Below are 13,118 nucleotides of genomic sequence, written 5' to 3'. Positions count from 1 at the left end.
AATTGTTGGGGTTGTCATTAAAGATCCTCATCGAGTGGTTTTAAAAATGGGAGTGTGTTTAGACACCGATTTTACAAATAACATGGAAAAATACAAGGCCTTGCTTATGGGGTCCAATCTAGTGAGACGTGGTAATATTCACCAGTTATTGGTGAAAGGAAACTCACAGTTAGTGATAAACCAATTGAATGGAACCTACAGTGTGAGAGATCCCATTCTAAGGATGTACCATTGCGCAACCTTGGACGCCCTTGAGATTTTTGTGGCACTAACTTGCCAGCTGATTCCCTGATAATGGAATTGCTTTGTAGACTCCCTGGCCAATTATACCTTTGTTGAAGATGTCTTTCTTAACTATGGACTTGAGGGATTTTTACAATTGCCTCTACTGATGTTAGTCCATGGCTATTGTGGGATTGCTTTACTCACATGTCTTGTTCTGGCCGTCGATGGTTAGTATGGGTTATGAGCCAAGTAGCGATTGACCATCTTCCTATTCTATCATGGACGCAGGGGATCTTTCAATGGCATATTTGTCAAATACCCCTTGCCATTTATATAGGGAGTTTAGCTAATAATTTGGTACATTTAGTTTAGGGCCTAAATGGCCAACCCCTTGGCTAGGTTTTATTCTTGAGTATAGTATATGTGGGGACCAAAGAATTGTTTTCAGTAGTGCATTACTAAATGGTGTGCTTTATGACTATATTTTTATTAGGCCAAGAGGGTTGTTGCTGTTGGATTTAATGTTTGATTTTGTTAGGCCAAGAGGGCCATTTATTTTGTAATGAAATGGTTTATCTCATTAGGCCAAGAGGGCCATTTTCCTTTTTGGTGCATGTGCAATTAATGATTTTTTGTTTGAGCACTACATCAAATAAATTCGACTGAGCACCTGGAGAGAGCCTCTTGTTGTGCACAAGCTTCTTGTGGCCATCCTAGGTGATGTCCTTCCTTTATGAGGTTTTTCTTTTATGCTGTATGGTTATATATAGGTGGGGAGTTTTTATTTTGCTAGGGACCAGCATTCAAGGCATAAAGTCATCACGAGATTAGGTTATGTGTGTCTAGGGAGGTTTGAGCAGTTGTCTGTCTCCTGTGAAGACATTGTCGAGTACTCAAATAGTTGTTTTGAGGGTAGTCCTAGGGACCGTATCCTGCTAGCATGTGCCTAGCTAGGCATATGTTTCTAGGAATCCCTATTAGTTGTGAGGCAACTAGGGAAGCCTACCAAATTTAAAGAGAATAAACAATGAATATATTTGGAATATATAAAATATAGAGGTATGCAAAAAGGGATTCTAACCCCTAAAATAAGAAAATAAAGAAAGAAAATTTCCAAGAGTAGATGAGCATTGCCTTGCGAAGGCTTGGTAAGTTCTCGGGGACGAGTCAGCAGACCTAGGGCAAGGGACTCAGGGCCAATGCCTTGTCTTTCTAGGGGTGGTATTTAGCTAGAAAAAAATTACGAATGGTTGGAGTGAAAATAAAAGTGAGCAAAAGAATAAAAAGGATTTAATGTCACCTCGTGAGAGCTTGGTAGATTCTTGGATACTGAGATAGGATCTGAGTCTAATGCACTACTCTCCTTGGGTCACAATACTCTCAAGTCCCTCCTTTTTACATGCTTGAGTATAAAGTACTATTAAAAAATGTGGTGAAATAAAAAACTATATGATATTCAGTAGACCAGGATATAGGAGTCCTCGCCTAGTAGGAGTTCCTGGTCCAATTGTCCTAGATTAGGTAGGCAGATCAGACCACCACTTAGGATGAGTTCTTTGATAGTTCTTTTTATCCAATTTGTTTTGGAACAGTTGGTTAGCGACCAACTTCAGATTTGCATCACATTTTCTACTAGGCTTATCCCTCATGGAGGGTTAGGGTGAGAACTGTGTTTGTGCTCTATGTGTATCTTATTCGTAGTAGATTGATGCTCTTTATGGTTTCTATTTGTATAGATTAGTTCATGGATTTGACAGACTAGATTGCCCTATCTCATGGTTTGCCCCCTTCATCCAGGTGCCCGAAACCACTTGCAGTCAAGTGGGAACATGGAAACTTGAACTAGTTAATTTAATGGTTAAGTGTTAACTATGATTAAGAAGGCACGAACTAAGAAATCACATGAATGGGGGGGGCATGTTTTTTCGATGCTCCTTCTCATTTTAAAAATGCATTTTTGTGGCTATTGCAATCTTTATCTATCTATAGGGCATAAGTTGTCAAATTTCTTCACCCTTTGATACTTCAAATCACTGTTGGAGGGGTTTTAGTCAAAAGGTCATATCCACCGTGGATCAAAGAGAGAAGGAAGTAGAGAATAGGAGATAAAAGAGAATAATAATAATAATAGAAAAGTGGTACACAAGATAAAGACAAAGCTTAATGAATCAAAGCACTATGTATTGATGAGGTATTGATAGAACTTGAGAAGATGAACAAAATCCTTATCTCGAACTACTCGGAAGCAATCTCCAAGCATTAGATCTCATAGAGCTCCCTGGTAGACCAAAAATGTGCACCAAACATTAGCTTGTTCTCTCCTACTCAAACCACAAATATGATGGCTCTGTTGGCTCCAAAAGGGGGGTAAAACCCTACGACACTTGGTCAAAATTCTCATGGATCGCTCCTTCTTCTCATCGTTTGGAGTGATGTTTGCTACACTTGAAACTATGATCGCACCGCGTGTGAAGTCGCAAGCCCTTCTTTTTGCATGAGACCAAACAAGCTGAAAAAACAACTTGCTTTTTGCATGTCACCGTATTCTAGAAGTTTTCTACACCTTTTTTGGATATTTACAATAAATAATATCCTAAATATGCTAAAGTTATCCAAATATCCTATATTTTTGAACCATCCATACTATAGACACTAACATTAATAACTAATATGGCATTCACTCTCTAGATCAATAAGAAATCTAGATGACGATGCACTCCAGGGTTTTTCATATTGTGCCCACATGTAGCGATACGACATCCACCCTCTCTAAACTTGCACATCCTCCCGTATGTGCCACCAATGCACCACCTAGGTCAAACACACACAATGTCAACTTGTCGCTCATCATGCATATAAGAAGGCATCCCCATCGATCATAGATCAAAATGACTAGAGTTTGCACAACTCTAACATCATACCAAGCATCCACTCCAGGGTCATCACGCCTTAGATGTGCATTATATACTAGAGCCTGTTGAATCTCTATATACACACTATCAATGCACCCATTAACAAATACATAGCTGTCACGAATCGCGTGGTGGGGGGACTTGCTCAAGATGCTGCACCGAACACACACACAAGAAGAGAGATGGAGGCCAGAACATTTTCTTGTTGGTTTCTTCTTCTTCTTCCACACACTTTACAATGTACACAAAAAATAGATAAGATACAACATAAAGGAAAGTGGCCTACTAAGTCAAACAATGCATAACCGACTACACTAGTAGTCAGTTATGCATTGTTTGACTTAGTAGGCCACTTTACAATGTACACTAGTATAGATAAGATACAACATAAAGGAAAGTGGCCTACTAAGTCAAACAATGCGTAACCAACGACACTAGTCGACTGGCGCTATAACTATGCCAGTTGTAAATATGTGTAACAACCTGAATATAATAAGTAATGAGTCAGTGGCCATGTGAGAGTCATAATAACCACCGACGTGCTAAGTGTAGACATGTGGACCCATCTAACCAGGTGGTCCATCATTAATGTTTGCATGTGTTGAGCTTGTCATCTCAACACTCCCCCTCAAGCTCAATTGCATCTCTGCAACTCCAAGTAAGCTTCAAAACTTTTGAAGCTTCTCTATACCCAATGCCTTCGTGAAGATTTCAGCTATCTGATCTTCTATGCTTACATACACCAAATCAATCTCACCTGCTAGTACCTTCTCTCTCACAAAGTGGTAGTGTACCCCAATATGTTTTGTCCTGGCATGGAACACAAGGTTCCTAGCCAACTGTATACTGCTCATGTTGTCACAATAAATGACAACTAGACCTTCCACCTGCACATCTAAATCAGCCAATAACTTTTGCAGCCATACTACCTCGCATGCTGCAATAGCAGCACCTCTATACTCAACCTCTGTACTCGACAAAGCAACTGTAGATTGTTTTTTGCTGCTCCAAGTAACTGCTGCACTACCAAGACAGAACATGTATCCGCTAGTAGATCTTCTATCAGACATACTACCATCCCAATCTACATCTGTGTATCCAAATACCTGTACATCTATACCTGCCTCATAGAAAAGTCCATAATGTAATGTGGACTTCACATATCTCAATATGCATCTGATTGCATCCAAATGTGGCTTTCTAGGTACTTGCATAAACTGACTCACAAGACCAACAGCGTAGCTCAAGTCTAGCCTTGTAATGGTCATGTAGATCAAACTCCCCACTATCCTCCTAAACATAGTAGGGTCTTCTATCTCATCCCCAACATTAGCACTCAACTTTACATTCTACTCCAACGGGACTAAAAGTGGTTTGAATGCTGTCATACCATACTTGGAAAACATATCTAAGCCATACATTCTTTGGGACAGCCATATACCATCATCACATCTGATCACCTCAATGCCAAGGAAGTACCTTAGCTCACCTAAATCCTTCATCTCAAAATTCTTCTTCAAAAAGTCCTTTCCTTCAATAATCCCACTATCACTATCACCTGTAATAATCAAGTCTTCCACATAGATGGCTATGATGACCAAACCTGCATCTCCCTTTCTCATATAAAGTGAGTGATTAGCATCAAAAACATAAAAGCCAATATTGACAAGATACTCTCTGATCTTGTCAGACCATGCTCTAGGTGCTTGCTTGAGCCCATAGAGCGCCTTCTTCAACCTGCACACATACGTGGGATGCTCTAAATCTTCATAACCTGCTGGCTGATCCATATACACTTCTTCCTACAAATCACCATGCAAGAAGGCATTCTTCACATCCATTAGCTGCAACCTCCAACCTTTGGCTACTACCAAAGTAATCACACATCTGACAGTTTCCATCCTAGCAACTGGACTAAAGGTTTCTTCATAATCTATGCCATATGTCTGGGCATAGCCTTTTGCAACCATCCTAGCTTTGTACCTACTAATAGAACCATCTACATTGTAACACCATATTAGAGAATATGGGAATTTCCCATAAGTTTGGGACACATGGTCAAATCTTTGTATTTGTCATAACTTGAACACTATAACTCCAAATCAAGCACTCTATAGCTCAATAGATTCCATTTTTCAAGCACTTTCCAATGATAGGTCACATCATATGGTTTTGAGAAATGTATGGGCATGTTATCCGGATGCCACCTTTTTAGTATTCAAAAAATGGGAATTGGGAGATTCCCAAACTCACTAATATTGTATTTTGTGCTTAATCTTATAAACCCACTCACATCCAATAGCTTTCATGCCCTTCGGCAATGATACTAGATCCCAAGTCTTATTGGCCTCCAATGCAGCCATCTCCTCATCCATTGTTACATCCCAATGAGCATGACCAACAGCCTTCTCAAAACATGTGGGCTCAACATCCTCAATCACTTTCACCATATAAGCATAATGGTAAGCTGCATAACCTTCAAAACCAAATCTGTTAACAGGGTATCTCACCCTGTTAGACCTGCATACTACTGGATCACTCAATGGAGTCTTTGCATTGATACGTGCTCTCTACACACCTAGAGTCCTCACTGAAGGAATGCCAAGCTCATCATCCAAGCTGTCTGAGCCACTAGAGTCTCCATCAAGAACTGCATCAATGCCATCTGACACTTTATTCTTTCCTTTGTCTTTACCTGTAGTGCTACTAGATGCACTTGAAGATGTAGAGCTACTCCTTAGTCTCCCAGACCTAGGACTACCAGATGATGTCTCTGGTCCACTAAGAGTCCATGATTCTTGCTTTTCAACTTGCACATGACTGTCATGATCATCATCATCATCCAATGCATCACCACTAGATGCATATCAACTGCTCATTTCATCAAAGATAACATCCCTGCTCACTCTGAACTTACATGTGACAAGGTTATAACAACGATACCCTTTTTGCTCTAAAGAGTATCCAACAAAGGCACACTTTTTAGCCTTTGGATTCAGTTTCTTCCGCAACTCATCTGGCACATGAACATATGTAATACAACCAAACACTTTCAAGTGTGAGACATCAGGCTTCTTACTTGTAAAACATTCTTCAAGGGTCATACCATGAACTGTAGCTGTGGGAGTTCTGTTCATAATATAAATAGCAGTATGAACAGCCTCAAACCAAAAAATGCTTAGGCATATTCTTTTCAGCCACCATCAAGGCGCGTGAAACTTCTGCAATATGCATGTTTTTCCTTTCTGCAACCCCATTTTGCTGTGGGTTATACATGCATGTGAACTGTCTGTTTATCCCATGAGATCACTGAACTCATTTGAGAGGTACTCTCCCCCTCCATCTGACCTCAAGCACTTTACTTTCAACCATGTTTTTCTTTCAGCTGCAACCTTGAAAGTTCTAAAGTGCTCAAACTCTTCACTCTTTTCCTTCATAAAATATACCCACATCTTTCTAGAACAATCATCAATGAATGTGACAAAGTATGAACTGCCTCCAAGAGATACATTTTGTGTAGCCCCCAAATATCTGTATGCACAACATCAAGGATATTTCTGCTTACGTCTCTGTCATATGAAAAGGGTTGTCTTGCCTGCTTACCAAACTGACATGCTTCGCATACCTTCTTATGAAATTCTGCAATTCTAAATGTAGGCAAACCTGTAACCAACCCTTTGGATTGTATTAATTTCAGCCTTTGTGCATTTGCATGTCCAATGCGTTTGTGCCAAATTTCAATATCTACAACAACACCTTTTCCTTTAGCATACATAGCAGCATTCATAGTAGGAATTCCAACATCTAGAGTAAACATACATCCAACTCTACTTCCCTTTGCAACCAACTTGCACTTGTCATTGAAGTCTTCTACTGAGCATCCCTTTGCATTAAATCTGACTTGCAGCCGACTGACACCAAGTTCTTTGTAATAGATGGCACATGTAATACATTTGAAAGACTCTTTGTCTTACCATCATGCAAGGACAAGGAAACTTTTCCAATGTGTGAAATTGGATGGCATGAATCATCTCCCATTTGCACATAACCTGTATTTTGCAAATCCTGCATCTCTCCAAACCATTCTGCATTGCTAGTTACATGATTGGATGCACCTGAATCAACATACCAAACATCATCATGTGTTCCCTTTCCTGTAACAGCATTCAGCATATGCTGCATAACAAACAGAAGTTCATTTTTGTCTTCATTCTGTCGTGAAGACGATGCATAGTTTCCTTGCTGCAACTTACCACTGCGAATATCATCTTTCTTAGCATAAGATTGGGCTGCAATATGACCTGTTTTGCCACAATAGTGACACACAATACCAGAGTTGTTAGAACCTCTGTTCTACCATCCACCTCTTTCTCTAAAACTCCCCCTGCCTCTAAAGTTACCACGACCTCCTGAAACTTGCATATTGCCAAATTGCTGATTCAATCTTGATCCACTAACAAATCATCAAGCTTCTCCTAAAGCTCAGGATCTGGCGCTTGTAGAAACAATTCAATTTTCTGACTTGCAAGAGCCTGTGGTTCTTCAAGATCTAATGACTCCAATGAGCAAAGGTCTTTTCAAAGATCATTCTCAGATCAAGATATTCAAACTAACTTTCAAATTATCTTAATAACTTTATAGCCATAAGACCCTTATTGGGTTGTAGAACCCACACCTGCAAAGTCTTGCGGGTAATCAAACTAGTGTCTTGATTGTAAAATTCTTCCCTGAGTGTCGTCTTTAAAGCTACCCACTCACCATCCTACATGTACAATTCAGTAACTCACACTTTCAATTCATGTACAGTGACTTGTATAAAACACTAACTCCATGCAAGTTGAGCCACCCCAAAGAACTCCATCTTTTGAGCATAGGTATGCAAATATGTGGATACATTCGTGCCATTAAACAACTTCATCTCATGCTCTACTACCTACAGAGCATTCATCACAACAGTTTTTGTTTGAGCAGAAGCTTGCATTACTTATTGTTGTTGTTGTACCTACATAAGCATGTTCATATTCTGCACTAATTACTACAAAACATCACTAGAAATTATGCTTGAAGGTTCTCTCATCCTATCTTTCCTTCAAACAACCTTTCACATCGGGTTCACCAATGTTGGAGGGGTTTTAGTCGAAAGGTCATATCCACCTATTATTGTTGTTGTACCTACATAAGCATGTTCATATTCTGCACTAATTACTACAAAACATCACTAGAAATTATGCTTGAAGGTTCTCTCATCCTATCTTTCCTTCAAACAACCTTTCACATCAGGTTCACCAATGTCGGAGGGATTTTAGTCGAAAGGTCGTATCCACCAAGGATCAGAGAGAGAAGGAAGTAGAGAATAGGAGATAGAATAGAAGAAGAAAAATAGACAAGAGGTACACAAGATAAAGACAAAGCTCAATGAATCAAAGCACTATGTATTCATAGAATCTAAGATTATGAACAAAATCCTTGTTTGGAACTATTGGAAGCTACATCTATGAAAGCAAGCAAAATGAGAGTGGATTTTAGAGGCTATTTTTTCAAGCAAAAAAAAAGTCTGAGAGGCCGTCAAAGACCAATTTTTCATGCAAAATAAAATGGTTGTGGATCAATGAGCTGGAGTTTTCCTAGATGGAGTTCGATGCGACGAACCCAATGCAAATATCGGTTCGGTGATCGGAGTTCGTTGTTTGAACCCTTATTCAATCCCCAATAAGGTTTTGGGTTATAAAGTAGCTATGTGATCTAGGAGCCAAAAAGTACATGACGGAGTCCAGATTTATAGATTTCAATGTCACGAAACTAGCCGTCTTTAGACGAATCTCAAAATCGAGTTTATTTGCCCCTCTGAAATCAAAAAAACCACTTGGGCCAAAGTGTAAATGCAAAAAATTTGAACCAGATTGTTTAACACAAATCTTAAGCTTGGCTTAAGCTTTTGGAATGAAAAATCATGATTTTTTGAAACGTGGGGGGGAGGGGGGCGCTTTGCATGTCCCCTTGATTGGATGGCATTGAGAGCCTTGCTCCCCCTACTCATTGACAATTCACTCGCTTGAGGTTCCTTGTTTTTGAGTTTGGCGGTCAACTTTCCTCTTAGCCACTTGCTCTGCTTCTTCCTTTGTTGAACTCTATTAGCTTCTTCTTCTCCAATGTTCCCTATAGAGAAAGACATGGGAGGGCTCACTAGAATAGGTGAGTGATGCTCATGGATTGGAAATTGTTCTGGTGTTTCCTACCCTTCCTCTTCTCTGTCTATCTCCTCTATGACCTCTTGTATTCGAGCTATTTGTTGGGGATAAAGGCGTCTCTGCCTAGCCAGCTGTGTATTACTACACTGACATTACCTGCCACTACACGCTACAGGTGGTGGGCGCCCATCACAATCACTTATTTTTTATTCTTTTAGTAACATTTTGAATAAAGGAAGGCCAAGCCACACATTGTGGTTGTTGGAGTTCCCACTTTTGAGCCTCTCTCTCTCTCTTGGCTCTTGCTCTCCATCCCCCATAGCTCTCACCGCCAAGCTTCTTCCTCCTAGGTTCCACTCAACTCGTATCAAAGCAAAGGCGTTGGAGCTTGCCCGGCATTCTCTTCAACCCGAATTTGAAGAGCTTCAACTCGAGCTTCAATGGTAGCCATGGCACCTTCATTTGCAAGTATGTTTTGATCTCCCGCCTCCTCCCCGAGTTTTCGAACCTTCATTGGCTTCTTTTTTGCTGCATTGGAGCCCCCTTGACATTGCCAAGTGCCCCCAAGGACTGTTGAAAACCCCTCAGTCCCCAGGAACAACCAGCGCAAAATTTTGACACATTTTTAGGGGGCTAGGCTGACCTGCTCCTAGCATTTCCTTGCTCTTCCTCGTCTTCCCGGCACTCTTGGCAACCTTCCCAATCATTGTTGGACTCCCCGACATTAGGTCTTGGCTCCCAGTGATCAATTCGAGTGCTTCCCCCTTCAGCCCTTGCTATATACACAATCCCAGGACTGTCAAAATAGGGCAGCACTTGACATTTACTGTTTGATGCTTCTTGGCATTGCTCGTTTGATGCCTATTGATGCCCGGTGATGCTCGGATGTTATGGGATGCTATGTCTATGCTTTGGGACTGATTTGGAGAAGATTTGAGCACCATTGGAGCTTCATTTAACAGTAAATTGCTTGCTGTAATACAATGGGCGGAAGCTCATTTACTTGATGTATGCATTGGTTCTTGGATACTGGGTGCTTACTGGAGGTTTGAATGATAATATCAATCTATTTGGAGGTTGTCAAATGCTTCTTCTCAGTTCCAGAATTCTTTTGAGCTTGGATTAGGCTCCGATTTGGTCATTCTTCACTAGTGTTTGGCTTCAATTGGCATGCTTTGGACCGGTCTATGCCTATTGTCATCGCTTGATATTTAGGCTTCTTGCATTTATGCTTTGGTCAAATATGGATACCACTTGGTTTGCCCATGCTTGACAGTTACTTAGAGCTTCATCTTCAGATGTATTTGAGCATTTTGGATCTACTGGGCATTACATTTGGTTGTCAGTTACATGCTCTTTGAATGCTTTCAGGATTATGCTTTACAGGTCTGAGATAGCTTGGGATTTATGCTCCGGATGTACCCTACTGGGATTTGGCATGTCTGATGCTATGTGTTCGATGTATTCGAGCGTTGCTTGCTCTCTTTGCATTTGACTTTACTTCTAGTGGGAGCCTCTTGGTATACGATGTACACAGAGTCTTATTTACACTTGAGCTTGAGCTTGTGGGATAGTTACATGCATTTGCTCTCTTGAGAGCTCTATGTCTGCAGTTAGTCTATAGTGGGCTGATTTGATACGCCTATTGGGGTAGGCACCTATCTCTGTCATAGGTTTGTCAATTTTATATGCATCTTGGATGGTTATGCATTGAGCTTCTTGCTCTATTAGTTGTTCTTGTGCTTGGTCTCTTCTCTTACCCCGAGACCCATTACATGCATGACTTCTAGACCTACGAGATGTCTCTTGCCTAATAGGTTATTGGTTTGACAGTTCTTGGTACCTTCTTGTCCCTGGACACTCACTGTTGGATTTATCTTGCTATCTAGCAGTTGCAGTGACATATGTATCAGTGATTGCTTCATTTTGGGGTAGTTTTACATACTACTGTCATTTATTACAATAAGCTAAAATTTGTAGATTTTGAGCACTTCTATGAGGGTAATGCTTACTATTTGATGTTATCTTGGTCATATTTGGTGGGCAGGTGCTTCTCTTGGTGATATCCACTCTCTCAGCCAGTTTTAGTAGTGGTTTTAGTGCATTTTCTACTAATTACAACCTCCTGTAATTTTGCCTTTTTGCTTTGATTTGGGACAGTATGGCTAGTCATTTGAAAGACACAGCTCTCTTTAACATGGCCAAGTTGGATGGTACCAACTATAGGTATTGGAAGTCCCAAATATGGTAGGTTTTGGTATAGAAGTTGCAGATTAAACCCTTGTGTTTCAAGGGTGTTAAACCTGAGGATATGGATGATGATGTTTGGATGGAGGTTGATAAGCTATGCAAGTCTAACATTATTTTGTCACTCTCAGAAGAGGTACATCATAATGTTGTTGAAGATGAAAATCAAAGTGCATGGGATTTATGGGAGAAGATTCAGGAGGAGCTCTATGTGCAGTAGAGTCCTGCGTCACAGATGTATTGGCTGAAGTAGTTAATGGACCTTCACATGAAGGAGGGGGCCTCCCTTTCATCTCATTTCAGTCAATTTCATGCTATCATGAAGAGTCTTTTGTCACAGGGTATTGAGTTCAAAGACAACTTGCACCCGTTGTTTCTACTTGGCACCTTGCCTGAATCATGGGATGTCTTCTGTACTGCCATATGCACGAACAAACTTGATGGGCTGAAAATCAAAGATGTTGAGAGTGCTTTATTTACTAAGGAAATCAAGAGGAGAAACAATGATGCTTCCCGCTCTTCACATGCATTGACCATTAGAGGTGGCAGACATGGAAGGCATGATAATTATCATAAGGGCAGGGACTCTCAAAAGTCCAGGTCAAAGTCACGTAGTCGCTGTAAGTCTCATGGACAGAAGTCTGATCTTACAAGTCATTATTGTGGGAAAGCATGACGTATTAGGCCGCAGTGCCATAAAATGCGCGATGATAAGCGCAAGGAAAAGGGAAAAGAAAAAGTGCAAGAAAAGTCTTCTGAGCGCAGTATTGTACCTGCAAAGTCCAATGTGAAAATAGAAGAGGTTAATGTCATTCAGGCCACTGATTCAGATGATGATTGCATACTTGCAGCTTCTTCATGCGATGCCTTATAGGCTTCTGAGATACATTCTATGTATGTGTAGTGTTGGCTCTTGGATTCGAGTGCATCCTTTCATGTGACACCCTGTAGAGATCGGTTTCATACCTATCGAACCATGTCTGGTTCTATGCATCTTGATGATGATAGGTCTCTTGACATTGTGGGCATTGGAGATGTTAGGCTGTAGTTTCCTTCTAGCAATTCTTTTGTTTTGCATGATGTACGCCATGTACCTGTGTTGACTCGCAGCCTTATGTCAGCTGGATGATGCAAGGTATTTTGTGTCTTTTGGAGACTTTGCATGGAAGATTACTTCGGGCATGCTTGTGCTTGCAAGAGGTGCCAAGTCTGGTAGCCTCTATCCCTTACTTGTATCTGGAGCTACATTGGATCATGTTTTGTCTGCGGGTTCTATTCCCCATGTATCCCTTTGGCATGCTCGTTTGGGGCATATGTCTCTTAAAGGAATGAAAATGCTATGTGCTTTGCAATTTGTTCTGCCTTTTGACTCTTTGCATTTTGATTCTTGTGATCATTGTTTGTATGGTAGGCAGACTAGAAATACACATAAAAATTTTGGTAAGAAATGCATAGGTGAGCCCTTGGCTCTTGTGCACTCAGATGTATGTGGGCCGATGGCCTGTCAATCACTTAGTGGGGCAAAGTACTTTGTTACTTTCATATA

Source organism: Lygodium microphyllum, chromosome 26, assembly GCF_053477565.2.
Source record: "Lygodium microphyllum isolate KBCC chromosome 26, Lygodium_microphyllum_v1.1.10, whole genome shotgun sequence".
In the NCBI taxonomy this organism is placed as follows: domain Eukaryota; kingdom Viridiplantae; phylum Streptophyta; class Polypodiopsida; order Schizaeales; family Lygodiaceae; genus Lygodium; species Lygodium microphyllum.
This window is presented reverse-complemented; position numbering follows the sequence as displayed.